The sequence below is a fragment of the Rana temporaria genome, chromosome 2 (assembly GCF_905171775.1).
Source record: "Rana temporaria chromosome 2, aRanTem1.1, whole genome shotgun sequence".
NCBI lineage: Eukaryota > Metazoa > Chordata > Amphibia > Anura > Ranidae > Rana > Rana temporaria.
Window position 1 is genome coordinate 244,547,040 of NC_053490.1, and position 21,722 is coordinate 244,568,761.

Here is a 21,722-nt window from a genome sequence, read left to right on the forward strand (position 1 = left end):
TACTTTTATTAACCACTTGACAACTGGGCACTTAAACCCACTTAATAACCAGACCAATTTTCAGCTTTCGGTGCTCTCACATTTTGAATGACAATAACTCAGTCATACAACACTGTAACCAAATGAAATTTTTGTCCTTTTTTTCCCACAAATAGAGCTTTCTTTTGGTGGTATTTGATCACCTTTGCGGTTTTTATTTTTTTCGCTATAAATGAAAAAAGAACGAAAATTTTGTAAAAAAATGAATTTTTCTTCATTTCTATTATAAGATTTTGCAAAAAATGAATTTTTCTTCATAAATTTGGCCTAAAATGTATACTGCTACATATCTTTGGTAAAAAAAAAAAAAAAATTTGGATATTATTTAGTCTGGGTGAAAGTTATAGGGTCTACAAGCTATGGTACCAATTACTGAAAATTGATCAATTTGATCACATCTGATGTACTGACAGCCTCTCTCATTTCTTGAGACCCTAACATGCCAGAAAAGTACAAATACCCCCTAAATGACCCCTTTTTGGAAAGAAGACATTCCAAGGTATTAAGAAAGAGGCATGGTGAGTTTTTTGAAGTTGTCATTTTTTCCCACAATTCTTTGCAAAATCAAGGTTTTTTTTTTTTTTGTTTTTTTTTCCACAAAAGTTTCATATTAGCAGGTTATTTCTCACACACAGCATATGCATACCACAAATTACACCCCAAAACACATTCTGCTATTCCTCCCGAGTATGGCGATACCACATGTGTGAGACTTTTACACAGCGTGGCCACATACAGAGGCCCGACATGCAGGGAGCACCATCAGGCGTTCTGGAACACCCAGACCAATTCTGACATTCCTCTCCTACATGGAAAAATCATAATTTATTTGCTAGAAAATTACATAGAACCCCAAAACATTATATATGCTTTTTTAGCAAAGACCCTAGAGAATACAATGGCGGTCGTTGCAACTTTTTATCGCGCATGGTATTTGCACAGCAATTTTTCGAACGCATTTTTTGGGGAAATAAAACAGTTTTGTGCTTTTTAAAAAAAAAACATTAAAGTTAGCCCAATGTTTTTGCATAATATGAAAGACGAAGTTACGCCGAGTAAATAGATACCCAACATGTCACCCTTCAATATTGCACACGCTTGTGGAATGGCGCCAAACTTCGCTACTTAAAAATCCCCATAGGTGACGTTTTAAATGTTTTTACTGGTTACATGTTTTTAGTTACAGAGGAGGTCTGGGGCCAAAATGATTGCTCTCGCTCTAACGTTCGCAGCGATACCCCACATGTGTGGTTTGAACACCGTTTTCATATGTGGGCGGGACTTACGTACACATTCGCTTCTGTATACGAGCACGCGGGAACAGGGGCGCTTTAAATATTTTTTTTTTATTTTTATTGTTCATTTTACTTAATTTATTTTAGTTTGACACGTTTTTCCCCAAAAATAAATATTTTGATCACTTTTATTCCAATTACAAGGAATGGAAACATCCCTTGTAATAGGAATATAGCATGACAGGTCCTCTTTACAGTGAGATATGGGGTCAATAAGACCCCACATCTCACCTCTAGGCTGGGAAGCCTGAAAAAAAACAAGAAAAAAAACGATCCTGGCTTCGATCGCAGCGGTGAGTCAGAAGAAGCACCGGAGGGCGAAGGGAGTGGGGACGTCCCTTTTTGCCTCCCGTAAGAACGATCAAGAGGCGGAACAGCCGCCATGATCGTTCTTATGGTGTAGAGAATCGCCGGCTGAAAAAAATGATATCTGAATGATGCCTGTAGCTGCAGGCATCATTTAGATATCCCTGCACAAAGTCAAGGACGTCATATGACGTGGGCGGGAAGTGGTTAAAACGCATTTTTTCCCCCAGAGTATTTTCTGGGTATTGCAAAGTATTGGTGTGGGGGTATTGCAGAGTATTGGTGCGGGGGTATTGCAGAGTATTGGTGCGGGGGTATTGCAGAGTATTGGTGCGGGGGTATTGCAGAGTATTGGTGCGGGGGTATTGCAGAGTATTGGTGCGGGGGTATTGCAGAGTATTGGTGCGGGGGTATTGCAGAGTATTGGTGCGGGGGTATTGCAGAGTATGGTGCGGGGGTATTGCAGAGTATTGTGTGTGGGGTATTGCAGAGTATTGTGCGGGGGGTATTGCAGAGTATTGTGCGTGGGGTATTGCAGAGTATTGTGCGGGGGGTATTGCAGAGTATTGTGCGGGGGGTATTGCAGAGTATTGCGCGGGGGGTACTGCAGAGTATTGCGCGGGGGTACTGCAGAGTATTGCGCAAGGGGTACTGCAGAGTACTGGCAGGGGGTACTGCAGAGTATTGCGCGGGGGTATTGCAGAGTATTGCGCGGAGGTATTGCAGAGTATTGCGCGGGGGTATTGCAGAGTATTGCGCGGGGGTATTGCAGAGTATTGCGCGGGGGTATTGCAGAGTATTGCGCGGGGGTACTGCAGAGTATTGCGCAAGGGGTACTGCAGAGTATTGCGCGGGGGTATTGCAGAGTATTGCGCGGGGGTATTGCAGAGTATTGGTGCGGGGGTATTGCAGTGTATTGAGCGGGGGTATTGCAGAGTATTGCGCGGGGGTATTGCAGAGTATTGCGCGGGGGTATTGCAGAGTATTGCGCGGGGGTATTGCAGAGTATTGCGCGGGGGTTTTGCAGAGTATTGCGCGGGGGTTTTGCAGAGTATTGCGCGGGGGTTTTGCAGAGTATTGCGCGGGTGTTTTGCAGAGTATTGCGCGGGTGTTTTGCAGAGTATTGCGCGGGTGTTTTGCAGAGTATTGCGCGGGGGTATTGCAGAGTATTGCGCAGGGGGTATTGCAGAGTAATTGCGCAGGGAAGGCAGAGCATTGCAGAGTATTGCGCAGGGAAGGCAGAGTATTGCAGGGGTTAATGCAGAGTATTGCACAGGGAAGGAAGAGTATTGCAGGGGGTTAATGCAAAGTATTGCACAGGGAAGGAAGAGTATCTCAGGGGGTTAATGCAGAGTATTGCACAGGGAAGGAAGAGTATTGCAGGGGGTTAATGCAGAGTATTGCACAGGGAAGGCAGAGTATTTCAGGGGTTAATGCAGGGATGGCTGAGCAGGGATGGATGGATCTGTGACTGCAATAGTCACAGATCCATCCCACACTGCTGCTGCCATCCGCGCTCTCCTCTCACACTGTACCGATCGGTACAGCGAGAGGAGGGAGGAACCGGCGTCATCAAATGACGCCGGTTTGTTTACCTGTGATCGCGCCGTCATTGGACGGCGCGATCACATGGTAAAAGACCGCCGTTGCCGGTCAGTTACCGTGATCTGTGTAGCGCCGGGTCTCATAGACCCGGCGCGCACAGAATTTTCTGTGTGCGCGCCCGAGGCGGCGCGCATTACTGCTTCTGGTGGGCGCCGTTTCAGAACGGCGACCCCCAGTTAAGCAACCACCTTGCCGCCGTTTGTAGACGGCGGCTGGTGGTTAAGTGGTTAATCACAGGCGGCTTTGCTGTTGTAATGACAACCTATGGTTCTGGTGAGTGTCAGGCCGCGTACACACGGTCGGACAAAACCGATAAGAATGGACCGAGGTTCAGTTTCATCGGTCCAAACCGACCGTGTGTATAGCCCATCGGTCTGTTGTCCTTCGGTCGAAAATTTTAAAACATGCTTTAAAATCGACCCGATGGCCCGCTGCCCGCTCGGTCCAAACCGATGGTTAGTACAGAAAGCATCGGTTCAAAACCCACGCATGCTCAGAATCAAGTCGACACATGCTTGGAAGCATTGAACTTCGTTTTATTCAGCACGTCGTGTGTTTGACGTCACCGCGTTCTGACCCGATCGGCCTTAGGCCTCGTACACACGATCAGTCCATCCGATGAGAACCGTCCGAAGGTTAACCGATGAAGCTGACTGATGGTCCGTCGCGCCCACACACCATCGGTTAAATAACCGATCGTGTCAGAACGCGGTGACGTAAAACACAACGATGTGTTGAAAAAAAACGAAGTTCAATGCTTCCAAGCATGTGTCGACTTGATTCTGAGCATGCGCGGGTTTTTAACCGATGCTTTTGCATACTAACGATCGGTTTTGACCCATCGGTTAGGCGTCCATCGGTTCAATTTTAAAGCAAGTTCCTATTTTTTTTGACCGAAGGATAACTGACCGATGGGGCCCACACACGATCGGTTTGGACCGATGAAAACGCTCAGACCATTCTCATCGGATGGACCGATCGTGTGTACGCGGCCTTACATTCACTAGGTTGGTCTTTTAAAAAAATGCACTGTGGCACATTTGTTGTGGTGAGTGAACATTTTACTACTTTTTCTTCTGATTTACTATATACAGAGATTTTATGGACTTTTCTGTTTTTGCATATTTCTGTATATATTGTTTGGAATTTGTTATACAGTCCTTCTGTGAGAGCAGCCATATACAGTATACCGTATTATTGTTTCCATTTTTTTTTTTTTTTTTACTTTCTGCTATAATACATATCAAAAAAAAAAAAAAAAAATTATATATATATATATATATATATATAAATATAAATCTATAAAATAGGGGATAGATTTATTGGATTTTCTTTTTACTAGTAATGGCAGCGATCAGTGATTTTTAGTGGGACTGCAACATTGCAGGGGACACCTAACTGACATTTTTTACACTTTTTTGGGAACCAGTGATATTATTACAATGATCAGTGCTAATAATATGCACTGTTATTAAACTAATGACATGGGCAGGGAAGGGGTTAACATCAGGGGCGATCAAGGGGTTAAACGTGTTCCCTGTTTGTGTTTTCTAACTGTATGGGGGACTGTGTGACTGCGGAAACACACAGATCCATCTTCCTGCTTAGCAGTAAGACAGATCTGTGTCATCCCCTGACAGAACAGAGTTTACTTCGGCAGATTCCTGTTCTGTCTCTGCGGAGAACGATCGCAGGTGGCCGGCGGACATCGAGTCCGCCAGACCCACTGATTGGCTCCCCCGCTGGCCAATCGGAGAGAGCGTGCACCCACGAAAGGTAGTGCACGAATTGCCGTACCAGTACGACGATTTGCGCAGCCGAGCCACCTTGCCGCAGTACATCTGCGGTGGTTGGTCGGCAAGTTGTTAAAGTGTTTGTTAACCTTGGTGCTGTGTAAATGCCCCCTCTCTAAACTGTAAAAACCTGGCTGATCCTGCCACTTCCTGTATCCCCCTCTCTGCGCCGACTACGATAATCAAGGCTGCTGAGCCCTGACCGCCGTGGTCAGTATACGTCCCTCCATCATCCACAGCTCTCATCTGCTCTTCTCTCTCCCCTCCTTCTCTGCCTGTCAGCTCTGTGTCTCTCTCCCCCCCAACCCCCGCTATTATTAAAATCAAAAACTTTCAATGGTCATCGTCAGCCCCTTTATTATAGGCAGGCATAACACACTTTATAAGCCTTTTATTAAAATAAGGATTGTAAATACATTTTTAGAGCCATCTTCAGGCCAGTCACTTGACTCGCCACTTTACATCTCTGTGAGTGGGCTTCTGCGGAAGGGGCTGAGCGGCCACATGACCTCCCCGGCTGACATCAGAAGAAGATCTCAGCCCCTCCTGCAGAAGCCATGTATCAGAGCTTTAAAGCGGCTGCCTGTCACATGACTGGCCTGAAGATCACCCTAAAAAGGTATTTACATGCCTTGTTTTTAGAAAAGCCTTACACAGTGTGGTACGTCTGCCTATAATAGAAAGGCTGGCGGTGTTTTAACATTTTGCCTTGACAAACACTTTAATTAGACTGCTGTTTATCTCGTTCACAGGGGGGTGCAAATTTTCAGGCGATTTGCTTGCCGGAAATCGAACCTCATGTCGCAGCGATTATGAAAAAGGTTCCTGCACTATTTTTTACAGATTTCAATGCGACTTGCATAGACTTCTGCTAAATGAATTTGCAAGCCACATAAAATCAGCAGTGCAAATCGTACTGATGTGCGATTTTGATATCACGCTGAAGTAGCACTATTTCAAAGCTGCCACGGTGTGAACCAGGGCTTACAAGCTAAGAACAAAAAATAAATAAAAAATCATATATAGAAGAAATTTTCTACATAAATGTACTTTCACCTCTTTGTCCAGGTTACATACTGTACTTATGTCTGCAGTTCTCTCTTTTTTTTTCTTTAACTATTAAGAGCATGTATTGTAAAAAAAAAAAAACAAGGTCTTTTAGGATCCTAAAATACAAGAACATACTTTAACTACTCACTTTTTTCATTGGGCAACTGCTACCATTTTCATGTTGTAGTTATGTCCCAAGCAAATCTATGCAAGATATGATCTTACATAGAATTCTAGATCGTATGATGAATGTATATTGTTGCAAATCTTCCAGCTGTATGCTTAGTAAATCGTTAATTTCCAAGTTTTAAAAGAGGTATTATAAAATTGTAAAGATCACAGCGAAATAGAACATAGATGAAAGAATTCACTTATGATGTGAAGCTAGACAAACCAGGTTTGTTTACATATAGAGGTGTCCTTGTCATATTTCTGTGATCTAGAGCTGCAGGCAACAACAACAAATCAGGATGAACTAAGGACAGGAGTAATACATTATCCAGTGTAAAAAGGAAAGCTGTCAGGTTTAAAAGTATATCATAATTATTTTCAGAATTGATATACTACATGCTAATCCAAAGACAAACTCTAAAATATATATTTTTATTTTCAATAGGTCTTTACAAACAAGGTCATGAAAAGGAGACTACAAAGTACAGAATATTATGTGCAAAGGCTGCAATCCCACACAGAAATGGGAAATCATATGTGAAATGTTACTGAATCAGGCTAAAAAGGTAGTATACTAGAATTAAAAGTTATAGTAAAACTATTTAGCCATCACCTAAATAGGCTTAAAATGCGCCCCCGCCCCCACCCCCTCCTTCCTAGGAGCATTGTATCGAGGCACAGATCTGGGAAAGGTCCCAATGAACACAGTGCCCTCCATCATCAAAAAATGGAAGAAGTTTGGAACCACCGGGACTCTTCCTAGAGCTGAGCGAATGGGGGAGAAGGGTCTTTGTCAGAGTGACAATCGGGTTCTTGGTCACCTTCCTGACAGAGCTCCAGCATTTCTCTGTGGAGAGAGGAGAACAACCATCTCTGCAGCACTCCACCAATCAGGCATGAGTAGCACTACCCCCGGAGGAGCTGCTGGTTTGTTTTGGGTGGCACATTTACCTCGTGGCACTCCGAATTCATAGGGGTGTATGGTGCTTATAGCAGAAGTAAAGGAATGTCCGCAACAGGTGTCTTTTGCTGTGCTCTTTATTACCCACCTGGGTAAAAACAATAAAACTTGTGGTGAAGAAGGTCGAGTTGGAAGAAGAATAGCAAATTCAGGCGTAGCAATAGGGAAACAGTCCTGCTCCCACGTGTAACACTTCTTGCGCCACTCCTGCTTGAGTGGGAATAGCGTACCTGGACAGGCCTCTCTGACTGACCTGGCAGCCAGAGTACCGCTCTAACCTTTAAGGATAAGTCTCTGCCACAGACCCTCCTGGAATGAACTGGAACCTTTTGGAAGAAGTCTCTACCACAGACCATGGGGTCTTCAGGATTAGGAACCCAGTCGACCACTGGGCTCCCTGCCACAGCTCAAATGTTCTGGACCAACATGGTCCAGGAACTCCGCGTGGCACACCCCGGTAGGCCGGGGCGCTGTGGTGCAGACACCCCAAAGGTGGATACCCCACTTGAAGGAGAACCAGAACTAATGGCATCTACCCCATAAATACCCTCCAGCATGCACAGCGAGGCTCAACCTTCCTAATTGGCTGCTGGGGAAGAGTACCCAAACCTTGACTCCACTACTGCCATCTACTGCCCTGGGGTGGGAAGAACACCCCAGCACAACAGAATGAGCCCACAGCACAGGCAAGCTGTGTGGGGAGGGGCCTTTATATACAGACATAATACCTTCGGGCCCACAAGCTGTTTGGCTTGTTTTTAGCCTTTCCACGTAGTTATTCATTAGAGCAGTGGTCTCCAAACTGCAGGGCAGATGTGGCTCTTTTTGCTTGCATTTACAGTGCCTTGCGAAAGTATTCAGTCCCCTTGAACTTTGCAACCTTTTGCCACATTTCAGGCTTCAAACAAAGATATAAAACTGTAATTTTTTTTTGAAGAATCAACAACAAGTGGGACACAATCATGAAGTGGAACGAAATTTATTGGATATTTCAAACTTTTTTTAACAAATAAAAAAACGGAAAAATTGGGCGTGCAAAATTATTCAGCCCCTTTACTTTCAGTGCAGCAAACTCTCTCCAGAGGTTCAGTGAGGATCTCTGAATGATCCAATGTTGGCCTAAATGACTAAATGATGATAAATAGAATCCACCTGTGTGTAATCAAGTCTCTGTATAAATGCACCTGCACTGAGAGTCTCAGAGGTCCGTTTAAAGCGCAGAGAGCATCATGAAGAACAAGGAACACACCAGGCAGGTCCGAGATACTGTTGTGGAGAAGTTTAAAGCCGGATTTGGATACAACAAAAATTTCCCAAGCTTTAAACATCCCAAGGAGCACTGTGCAAGCGATAATATTGAAATGGAAGGAGTATCAGACCACTGCAAATCTACGAAGACCTGGCCGTCCCTCTAAAACTTTCAGCTCATACAAGAAGACTGATCAGAGATGCAGCCAAGAGGCCCATGATCACTCTGGATGAACTGCAGAGATCTACAGCTGAGGTGGGAGACTGTCCATAGGACAACAATCAGTCGTATACTGCACAAATCTGGCCTTTAAAGATATCCATAAAAAGTGTTGTTTAAAGTTTGCCACAAGCCACCTGGGAGACACACCAAACATGTGGAAGAAGGTGCTCTGGTCAGATGAAACCAAAATAAAACTCTTTGGCAACAATGCAAAGTGTTATATTTGGCGTAAAAGCAACACAGCTCATCACCCTGAACACACCATCCCCACGGTCAAACATGGCGGTGGCAGCATCATGGTTTGGGCCTGCTTTTCTTCAGCAGGGACAGGGAAGATGGTTAAAATTGATGGGAAGATGGATGGAGCCAAATACAGGACCATTCTGGAAGAAAACATGGAGTCTGCAAAAGACCTGAGACTGGGACGGAGATTTGTCTTCCAACAAGACAATGATCCAAAATATAAAGCAAAATCTACAATGGAATGGTTCACAAATAAATCCAGGTGTTAGAATGGCCAAGTCAAAGTCCAGACCTGAATCCAATCGAGAATCTGTGGAAAGAACTGAAAACTCCTGTTCACAAACGCTCTCCATCCAACCTCACTGAGCTCGAGCGGTTTTGCAAGGAGGAATGGGCAAAAATGTCAGTCTCTCGATGTGCAAAACTGATAGAGACATACCCCAAGCGAATTACAGCTGTAATCGCAGCAAAAGGTAAGTATTAACTTAAGGGGGATGAATAATTTTGCACGCCCAATTTTTCAGTTTTTCATTTGTTAAAAAAGTTTGAAATATCGAATAAATTTCGTTCCACTTCATGATTGTGTCCCACTTGTTGTTGATTCTTCAAAAAAAAATTACAGTTTTATATCTTTATGTTTGAAGCCTGAAATGTGGCAAAAGGTCGCAAAGTTCAAGGGGGCCGAATACTTTCGCAAGGCACTGTATCTGTGGCATTTATTCTCCCACTTTTGCAAGGAACTATTCCTCCCACTGATACCAACAATGGTGCATTCCTCCCACTGATGAGGTATTGTTTGCTCCCACTGGCAGCAGTCTGCCCCCCTAAAGCCTGAATGACATTAAAATAACTTCTTTAGAGACCCCTGCCATTAGAGTGTATTGGCCAGTTTTATTATTAAATTACTACACTATATTGCTCCTCCTGTGGGTTTGTTTGCGAGGTATTCCACTTAGGAAGTATGGTACTATACTAGGGATTTGGACCACTGCTGATTACCTGGTGATACAGGATTTGAGATCTACATGCCTTAAAGTGGAGTTCCACCCATAAATATAACATTACATCAGTAGTTTTAAAAAAATGTCATTAGTCCTTTACGAATTTTTTTTTTTTTTTTTTTAGATGCCTTCAAAGTGTTGTTGCTAGGCAGAATAGTTAATCTTCCCACTTCCTGCACCTAGGTGCTTAATGCTTCCTAACCTACACCGCACAGACTCCTGGGAATGTAGTGGGTGTAACTTTCCAGGAGTCTGTGCACTCCCCAGTCTCAAAGAATCATGTGACTTGGACAGCACAGGTGCTGAAACCTGATCTGACACTGTTTGTGCAGCACTGAGCATGTGCGAGATCTGCGAGGCTGAAATCCAGGAAGTCATACAGTCTGGCTTCATGATGCCCACACTTAAGATGGCCCCAGTCAATTTCTATTTTATAAAGTGTCTAAATGCTGTAACAGCCTAACAAAACGGACCTTAGTTTACAGACTAACTTTGCTAGAATACATTAAGCTTGTGTATTACAGGGGTATTTATATTTAAAAAGTGAAATTGTGGCCGGAACTCCACTTTAATATCTCATGTGTCTGTTAACCACTATATGCACTTGCCACACTGCTGGTGACATTGGATTATTTACTTACCTTGGGAACCTTTGTACTCACTTTTGAAGGAAGAAGATTGAAGTATATAACGTATTTATCATATTAAAACACTCACCTTCATTTGCAGAGGGAAGTTTCAGGAAAAAAAAAATGTAAATAAAGAACTTTGAAGCAAAATAAGCGTCATTGCCCAATAATACAGCTTGCACAGTGGCCATCAGTAGCCTTACCATTGCAAATGAATGCAGCCTGCACATTGCTCATCTGCAGCCTCACCATTGCAAATTAATGCAGCCTGCACTTTGCCCATCTGCAGCCTTGCCAGATTACACAGCACCACAATCTCCTGTGTACCCAGCAATCAGTCACACACAGTCCCGCCTCCTGTGATAGACAGAACAGTGGTGGTCCAATGGCAGCCAGGAGGCAGGACTGCACGCCGGGTACAAAGGAGATCACAGCTGTGTATAATCCAGCGGCGCTCGGCCCTCCTCTTCCCTCAGAGACAGTAGGAATCTGCCCTCTGATTTTCATATACGACAAAAAATACAGGATGTGGTCTTTGGGACTCATTTGCACTACAAGCACTTTTTAAATGATGCCTAATGTTTACATACATTTCACTTGTTTGAATTGTTTAACCTGACTATAGTCTGTTTAGTGCTTTGTGGATACTTACTATTGGAGTGTTGGTTTCTAATATTTTAAGACCAGCTTCCCACTGGGGCAGTTTTCAGGCACTTTAGCGCCTGAAAACCACCTCACATTTATTGCAGTGTGTCTATACACTGGGGCGGTGCACTTGCGGGACGTTCCGAAAAGTCTTGCAAGCAGCATCTTTGGGGTGGGAGCGCTGTATTTAGCACTCCCAAAACACCCTGCCCATTGTAATGAATGAGCAGCGCTTTTAAAGTCCCACAAAACTGGACTTTTTTTAACCCCTTTTTGGATGAAACGTGCCCCGCTAGCAGCCAAAAAGAACCACTTTAGCGCCAGCGCTTTCAGTGTGAAAGCAGCCCAAGCAATATACTTTTATGTTGTACAGTCGGCCGAACACTTTTTTTGTGTGCTTGCTGCTGCTTTCTATTCTTAAAGGAGTTGTAAATAAAAACATTTTTTTTTGCTGAAATGACTGTTTACAGGGTATAGAGACATAATAGTTAACGGATTCCTTTTAAAAATAGATAAAAATCAATCATATAATGTACCTATAGTTTCTAGTTTCGTTTTTTGCATTTTTTACTGCTTCTCTGCTGTACAGAGCCAATAGAGGCAGTGATGGTTTGGAAAACGAAACTGATTGGTGCCGAGGGGTTTTAGACACACAGTAATCACACCTCCTTGATTAGTGACCACAGAGAGAAAGCTCCCAGCACTGTAGTTATCAGGAAACAGACAACCAGGAAGTGTGGAGATCAGAGAATAATTACAGCAACTTGAGAGCAAAAACGAACAATGAGGACATGAAAACAGCACTTCATTAACCACTTGGGATCCGTGCTTTGGACGAAAGACGTCCACAGCGCGGCTCTCAAGTGCCGAGTGGACGTCCTGCTGTTGTCATTCCCCGTGCGCGCCGCTGGGGGCGCGCAGCGGGGAAACAACGTGCCCGGCGCATTGCTCGGGAGCCGATGCGTGTGCCTGGCGGCCGCCAGGTACCCGCGATCGGGGGTAACAGCAGGGACGTGGAGCTCTGTGTGTAAACACATTTAACCCCTTCCTCACCCCTTAATGTTAATACCCTTTACTGCCAGTCACATTTATACAGTAATTAGTACATTTTTATAGCACTAATCGCTGTATAAATGCGAATGGTCCCAAAATTGTGTCAAAAGTGTCTGAAATGTCCGCCGCAATATCGCAGATCGCCGCCATTACTAGTAAAAAAAAAAAATCATAAATCTATCCCCTATTTTGTAGGCGCTATAACTTTTGCACAAACCAATCAATATACGCTTATTACGTTTTTTTTTTTTATTAAAATATGTAGAAGCTGTTTGTGAGAAAAAAAATGATAAAAATATAATTTGGGTACAGTGTTGTATGACCGCGCAATTGTCATTCAAAATGCGTCAGCGCTGAAAGCTGAAAATTAGTCTGGGCACGAAGGGGGTTTAAGTGCCCAGTAATGAAGTGGTTAAGGTAAAGGAAGCTATTAAGATAAAAAAATAAAAAATGTCCTTTACAAACCCTTTAAGGCAATCATGTATAGGGGTTGATTTACTAAAAGGCAAGTTGCACTCTGCAGTTGCTCCAGAGCATAATACATGATGCAAGTTCTCTTTGGCAAAGAATACCCAATCACATCCAGAAGAAAAGAAAAAAAAAAAAACATAATTTTTGAACATTGGATAATGGTAGTTTGAATTTTACTTTAAAGGAAATCTACAGCCAAAATATATTTTCCTTTTTTTCCACATCTGTAGCGTAATAGTTATTTTTAACAAACCAATACAATCTCTCGAAAAATCTCCTTTCATGTTGTATCTGTCTGTCAGCCATCTCGTTCCACAACTTCCTGCATCATTTACTCTACAAATCACATGGAACCTTACTGCCTGCAAGAAGGGTTTCTTGTACCGACTCCTGAGTGAGTGAGAAACTTATATAGCGCAATACATGCAAACTGAATCGCCTCTGGGCACTTGGTATCCATTCCCTGGGCCCTCAGAAGAGATAAAAAGGAGGAGATGTTGCGCTAAAAACTTAAATAAATCTAAACAATGAGATTGAGGTAAGATAATTGATGAAGCCAGTAAACCCAAATCGATGGGGGACTACAAAAAGGAGAATCTCAGTCCCAATGTGTCCACAATAATATAGTTCATATGAGAGTGAACAGATGTTGAGGAGCAAATATGAAAACCACCACCACGAACCAGTAAAAATTGGAGGCTTACCACATGGCAAGCAATGTATGCTTGCGGCTGCAAACCCCAGCCAGGGCCTTTAGGTGATCCTCACAGGGGGGGGTGGGAGGGGAAGAGGATTCTTGAAGCCTCCAGCGAAAACAAGATTTTTGAACCGTATCACAGAAAGAAAACACTCAATGGTGAAGTATGTTTAACCAGCACACACATGAGGTATAAAGTGACTTAGAGAACCACCACCACCAGCACCCTATAAGTAGGAGGCTTACCAGAACATGTATGAACATCAGCGGGTGGCTAAAACCCTAGCCTGGGCCTTTAAACTCCTGGGCTGTAATGGTAGTCCTAAGTATCCTCCGTGTTCAATAGGTACATAAAGGGAGTAATGGAGCCCACATAGTGAAGTTCGTTTTTAAGCTATACGTTTAATAGATAAAAATTGCACTTACAATATCACAATAGGGATAAAACAGAGAGAAGCCGGCCGGCTCGGAACAAACGCCCGTCCACTCTAAACAACACGTCCTGCGTCAGCACGCTACCTTCCCGACGCGCGTTTCGTCATTAAATGACGTCATCTGGGGCACGGGCGACGTGCTGACACATCGCATTAAATACATTCCAACAAAGCCAAGCCTCGATCTGAATCCACGGGCTAATTGACCGCTCATGGTGGCTGCGCTGGGACAAATTAAAATTGGAATAATCCAAATAAAATAGAAAAGGCCCTCTTGTGGTTGAATTATATAAAGCAACCAGAGCCTGTATGAGCTTAAATTGAACTTATATGCAAATAAAAAAGTAAAAATAAAAGGCCATCTTGTGGTCAAATTATATATGACAACAAGAGCCTGTAAGAGCATAGAATATGTTTATGGAGTAACAACATAAAAAAGGACATTTATCCTAGAAAGAGATCAATTACGCTCTCCAGAAAAAGTGTATATCTTTCTTGTATGATTACCAGGGAACTATATAAATGCTCTAAAGGTCAAAATAGGGCATATGGTGTTTAAAGAGTGAATAGAACAGTGACAAAAAACTTTTGTGTTTAAATTGAGCACTGTGAAAAAATAGAAAAATCAAAAAGAATAGTTTAATGCATAAAAAGACCTAGATTCAAAGCATAAATATTTAAATTGCAAGGAAAATCTAGGATAAGTGAAAAAAATGTATAAAGTGAAATATTAGATATAAATTAAATATACCTAAATAAGCGTGAAATATAAAATTATTTTTATGTGATAAAAAATAGGAGATATAGAATAATGTGAAATATTCAATATTAATAAATTTAATATGCCTTCAAATATATGAAGCATAAATAATTATATAGTGAAAAATATATATAAAAAATATAAAAGTTATATATTATTAATCATAAGTGAATGTGAATAATTGTGATATTAAAAAAATTTATTAAATTATTATTAATGATTAAAAATAGAAGAAATATGGAAAGAATATATATAAAAAATATATAAAAAATATAAAAATGAAAATAAAAACTATATAAGACTCCAAGAGATAAATAAGGTATATTATAAAATATATTGAAGAGGGGCCCATAAATTACCAGCATCAACTGGTAGAACCAAGTTTGTCTAAAAACGTGTATCCAATTAGAAGAAATGTATATATAAACCCAGTTATAGGCCAATATAAGGGTCCACCTATAATTCAGATCGAGTTCACAGATATAAGATGGACCATACAATAAACATAAACTGACATAAAAAATCAAGAATTGTCAATAAAAGCGTTGACGTCAACCTCGATATTGAGTCCATATGGGGTATAGCTTTTAATTTTATGTACCCATAGCATTTCTGATCTAGAGATGCTCCTCACTAGTGGGCTACCACGCCAATGAGGGCTATATCTATCAATCCCCAAGAAGATTGTCTTTGAGGGGTCCTTATTGTGTGCCAAGCAATAGTGCTTTGATACTGAGTGGTTCAAAAAACCGGCTAAAATATTTGTGATGTGCTCATTAAGTCTCACTGAGAGGGCTCTCTTGGTTCTACCCACATATTGGAGCCCGCAGGGGCATTGCAGCAAATAAACCACCCCCTCAGTCGCACATGTGATGAAGGGTTTGATAGTGTGTTGTTCACCTGTGACCGTAGAAGTAAAATTATGCGTTCTTCTATGCGTACAGCCACTAAGCGAACACACCCGACATTTCCTACACTGGTAAAAACCAGTAAAGGAATTGAGGAAGGTGGTTTTAATGGTAGGTGGTTCAAGAACATTGGGAGCCAAATTTGTGTCTCAAGGCCGAACCACCCTTAAATATCACCTGAGGGTTATCAGGCAAAATAGGGCACAATATTGGATCATTCTTGAGAATGTGCCAATGTTTTTTAAGGAGTTTTTTTACACTAAAATGCTGAGTAGAGAAGGTGGTAATTATCTTACCTCAATCTCATTGTTTAGATTTATTTAAGTTTTTAGCGCAACATCTCCTCCTTTTTTTCTATGTTGTTGTGTTTGTATGACACTCCGTTGTTGCAGCTTTGTTAGCAATTTATTGTTTTTTAGCGCGGTAAAATTTCTTCTTTTGTTCCTCAGAAGAGATAGGTCTTGATCTTTCTCCTGAAGGCCAGGTGGTTTACCTCCAATCGGATGGTGGTTGGTAGAGCGTTCCATAGTCTGGGTCCTTGGACCGCAAATCTTCGTTCTCCTTTGGACTTGTATCTGGCTTTGGGTATCTGGAGTAGATTTTGGTTGGTGGATCGCAGAATGCGATTGGTGTTGTGAGCTTTTAGTTTCTCGCATATATATTGGGGGGCATTTCCCAGAATACACTTATGCGTTAGACAGAGTGCTTTGAAAGTGATTCTGTCTTTTACGGGCAACCAATGAAGGGATCTCAACGAAGGTGAGATTGATTCCCATGGTTTTTTCCCAGTCAAAAGTCGAGCGGCCGTATTTTGAACGACTTGCAGACGAGTGATTTGGTATTTTGGGAGTCCAAAATAGAGGGCATTTGCATAGTCAAGTCTGGAGTTGATAAGTGTCCCCACACTTAAAAAAGACTGCTATGTCTTTTTTTGGGATAAAGGGAGTGAGTCTGCGTAGAAGGCGCAGCAGATGGTGCGATCCACTGACTACTGACCCTATTTGTGCATCCATTGTCATGTAGGTGTCGAAGATGACTCCGAGACTTTTGACTTTGGTGCTGGGGGTGATGGATAGACCCAGAAAAAGCGGGGGTGTCCATGTTGTTACGGGATGAATCTTCCGATTGGCCTGAAACAGGAGAAATTCTGTTTTTGAGCCATTGAGTTTAAGGTAACTCTTTGTCATCCACTTTTCTATCAAAGAAAGGCATTTCTCTAGTCCGAGATGATCCTTTTTGTTGCAGATGCGAAAATATAGTTGTGTGTCATCTGCATAAGAGTGGTAAAGTAACGTCTGGTTGCTGAAGATTTCAAAAAGCGGGCGGAGATAGATATTGAAAAGAACAGGCGACAGAGGGGATCCCTGGGGGACTCCGCATGACACTGTGCGTTTTTCAGAAGTGAAAGGACCAAGTTTCACTATTTGTGATCGGTTTTCCAAGGAGGAGAACCACGATAAATCACATTCCACAACTCCGGCTACTTCGACTAGCTGTGTCAGCAATAATTCTTGGTCACCTGTATCAAAAGCTGCGCTTAGGTCCAGCACTACTAGAAGACAAGATTCTCCTTCGTCTGCGGCCTTTAGAGCGTCATCCCATATTTTGAGCAGTGCTGTTTCTGTCCCGTGACCCGGACTGGGTCAAGTAATTTATGGGTGTCTAAGTGATGTTGTACAACTTCTTTCTCCATTACCTTGGAGAAGACATTTAGGCCTGTTATGGGTCGGCGGTGATTAGGGTCGAGGGTGTTTTTTTTAGAATTGGTTTGATTATACGTTGTTTCAGCAAGGGTGGCACCACGCCCTCCTTGAATGACTGGTTTATGAGCTGCATGATAGCTGGAGCCAAAATATCGGCACATTCTTTCAGCAGTTTGGTGGGGATATCATTGGGCGCTGTGCTATTTCGCAGAGTACCGATGATATTTTTAGTGGCATTGATGGAAATGGAAACGCCTTCTCTCAGCACCTCTGTAGAAGGCAGGCTCTGTGAAATGTGTGACACAGCAGTACCTGCTCACAGGGCAGTGATTACATGTCACAGAATTCAAGGGAGTAAATGTATGGGGGTCTTCACAAAACGTGTTTACACTTATATTACCCACTTCCTGACCCGGCCATTGTGTACAACCATAGCTGGAGCAGCGCGCACACACCCCCCTACACAAAATCACACAGGCACGTGTGATTATTATTTTTTTTGCACATCCAGACCACCCTGATGCAGTATATGTACAGTGGGCAGTCTGGAAGCAGTTAAAAAAAAAAAAAGTATTAATTGTTCCACACCTTCATCCCATCATAATAGATATTAAAGAGGAGCTCCAGGCTCCTTCAGGGAAAAATAAATAAAAAAAATTAACTACAATTACTGTGGCTGCTGACTTACATTAAGACACTTACCTGGCATTTAGCAGTCTTAACCCCAGCCAATTTTTGAGTTGGCTCTTGGGTGCCACCACTAGGGCTGCCACCTCATCCCTTTAAAACAGAACACATTAATTACACAGGTTCTGTGGCTGATTAAGGCGGTAATTAAACTCAATTGGTGCCTTATCTATATTCAATTTGTCTCAGAACCTGCGTAATTCATATGTGTTCTGTTTTAAAGGGATGAGGTGGCAACTCTAGCCACCACCATTTCTTGTAAGGAAAGCCATGCGGCTTCACAGCCAGCTCCCTACTGCCCATTGGGACCTATCAAACCCAGGTACACGCTCTCCCCTGAATGGTGCCAAATTTCGAATCCTCCTTAATAGGTTGTAAACGTCTCCATCCTTCCCCAATAAAAGGTAAACACTTTCACATTCTGTTTCCCGCCCTTGTACTTAAGGTATAAATAAAGCTGACAAACCGTTAATTCAATGTTTCTTAACTCCAGTCCTCAAGGCATCCCCAACCGGTCAACCTCAGATGAAACAGCTGTGGTAATTACTAAGGCAGTGAAACGGAATAAATCACCTGTGCAAAATACTGGAGAGCCTGAAAACATGACATTGCTGGGGCACCTTGAGGACTGGAGTTGAGAAACATTGCCTTAAGGCCCGTTTCAAACTGGCACGTTATTCGAGCGAAGCCTGATCTGCAGTCCCAATGTGCTGGTAAAGCACCACTAAGACCCTAACGTTTTAGCAGTGCCTTGGTGTGAAAAGGTAAGGCGTTTTTACAGCACTTTAATGGAGAGGGGCATTTCTGGAGCGTTTTTTTTCAGCGCCCAAAAGCTGCTGCTTGCAGGACTTTTCTCAACGCCCCACCAGTTCAACGCCTCAGTGTGAAAGGGTAAGGCGTTGTTACAGCGCTTTCAATTCATTTCAATGGAGAGGGGCATTTTTTTTTCAGCGCTCAAAGGCTGCTCCAAAGATGCTGCTTGCAGGACTCAGTGTGAAAGGGTCCATTGAGATGCATGGAGAGCGTTTTAAGAGCGCAATTTTTAACGTTAAAACGCTTGGGAAAGGGGTCAAATACTGTAAAATGCATACAAGGTTAAAAATATATTTATATAAAAAAAAAAACACAACCACTTTAAAATGTGTGTCTAAGAAGTGTTAATTTGTGCCTTTTTCACAATATCTTTGTTTCTTATCCCTCCTTTACAGGCACAATAAACAGAAAAATCTTTTTTTTTGTACAAAGCCCTGTTGATTGAGGTTTCATATTCCTAGTCATCTCATGCCTGCCGAAGGGGGTCCTGCGTGACTATGAAATGTTGCACCTGTCTTGTGATTATGCAATAAGCTACCTGTTTAGACACCACCTTGTGCTGACAAATTCCTACACTATGTAGAGTGTGAACACAGGGCTCTAGGCTGTGATTGGACACAGCAAATCAGCAGGTCCTGACCATGAATCATTGGCTGGGACCTATTGACAATCACAGCAGGTATCGCCATAGGACACACATGTGCACCCTAAACCCAGAAGTGACTTACCCGTACAGGCCACCCATCTTCTCTATACTGCAGGCAGTTCACAAGTTATAGAGCTCACTGTTATAGCATGAAGGATAAATGCCCACATACATTTCAGAGGAAAGTGTTGGCTGCCCAAAAATAAATTAGCTTAGGCCTTTTTCTTCTATAGTGTTGATATTGTTTTGCTAAGCAACTGTATTCTATATTTACCAATACTGTGAAAGATTGCCTCAAGCTCTCCCACATGTATTTAGTGTTGATTTTTATTGCTTAGCTCACCCGAAGTGGTTATGTTTGACACATGGAGGGAAGGAAAACGTTCTATTGCATGGGGATTCTTTATATTAAAAAAAAGGCAAATCAGCACCATCCACTGAATCATTACATGGCGACTAGAGCAGTGTTTCTCAACTCAAGGCACCCCAACAGGTCATGTTTTAAGGATTTCCCTCAGATGAAACGGCTGTGGTAATTAAGGCAGTGAAACTGATCAAATCACGTGTGCAAAATAATGGAGGCTGAAAACACAACCTGTTGGGGCGCCTTGAGGACCGGCGTTGAGAAACACTGGACTAGAGTGCAGCATAATGACAGTTCTTAAACTTCTATATTGAAGAGCACCCACTGAGGTTAGCAGGTGATCAAGAAGTTACTACAGGACCACTGAAGATATGTTTTCAATGTATTGCATGTTACCTATAGTCAGGGAACCATCCCCTTTAACCACTTAAGACCCAGACCTTTAGGCAGCTAAAGGACCTGGCCAGTTTTTGCAATTCGGCACTGCATCGTTTTACCTGCCAATCGCGCGGTCGTGCGACTTGGCTCCCAAAGAAAATTGGCAGCCTTTTTCCCCCACAGAGAGCTTTCTTTTGGTGGTATTTGATCACCTCTGCGGTTTTTATTTTTTGCGCTATAAACAAAAAAGAGCGACAATTTTGAAAAACGCAATATTTTTTAACTTTATTAAATATCCCCAAAATATATATATAAAAAAATGCTCATTTTAGGACAATACGTATTCTACCTATTTTTTGGTAGAAAAAAAAAAAGATCGCAATAAGCATTTATCGATTGGTTTGCGCAAAATTTATAGTGTTTACAAAATAGGGGAGTTTTATTGCATTTTTATTATTTATTTTTTTACTACTAATGGCGGCGATCAGCGATTTTTTTTGTGATTATGGCAGATCATTCAGACAATTTTGGGACCACTCATTTTCACAGCAAAAAATGCATTGTTTACTGTGAAAATGCCAATTGCAGTTTGGGAGTTAACCACAAGGGGGCGCTAAAGGGGTTAAGTGACCTCATTTGTGTTTCTAACTGTAAGGGGGTGTGGCTGTAGATGTGACATATATTGTTTTTTTTCCCCCTATAAAAGGGAACCATATGATCAATGACTTCACCACAGTGAAGACCAGGGAAGCTGTGTTTACACAGTTCAGCGCCGGGGACTGATCGCGGAACTCCAGCAGCGATCGGGTCACAGAGCTTCAGACCAGGTCACGGGGCGTGCGCCCACGGCTGGGCACTTAAAGAGGACACACCTGTACATGCTTTTGCCCAGCCATGCCATTCTGCCAACGTATATGTGCAGGAGGCAGTGGTTAACATTAAGCAACTTACTCACTGTATTGCTAGGAGAGCCATGAATAGCATTCCAAGCTTGCCCAATTTTTTTTTTTTTTAAATCCTAATTTATGAGGTTTAGGAATCATTCTACAGCACACACATCTAGTTAATTTTGTGACAGTGACAAGGGCATTTGACAACATGGAGCTAAAGTTGTCTTACAGAGCAAAGATATGCGATTAGCAGACCTCCAGCTGTTGCAGAACTACAATTCCCATGAGGCATAGCAAGACTGACAGACACAAGCATGAACCCAGAAGCTGAGGCATGATGGGACTTGTAGTTTTGCAACAGCTGGCAGTCCCCTAATTACATATCCCTGACAGAGTATGGAAAAACTACTCTACACACCCCATTAAGAACCAATAGGTTGAGTCATCTTTTAGCCTGCCAAGGGAGGAATTTCACCTGAGCAAGTGCCAGTTGTAAAGTTTATGCAGATCCAGTGTGAACAACACTTGCTACAGCCAAGAGTGCACAGAATGAGCCATCCTCTGCCACCAGTAATGTTGGTGAAGGCTCATTTATTTTCTTCACATATTCAGCAGTACAGGTGGGCATGATACTTCACATTACTAAGATCAGCCCTCAAAATTTCCACTCGCCTACTAGCATTTGGCGAGTGGATTTAAGCTGGGGGCG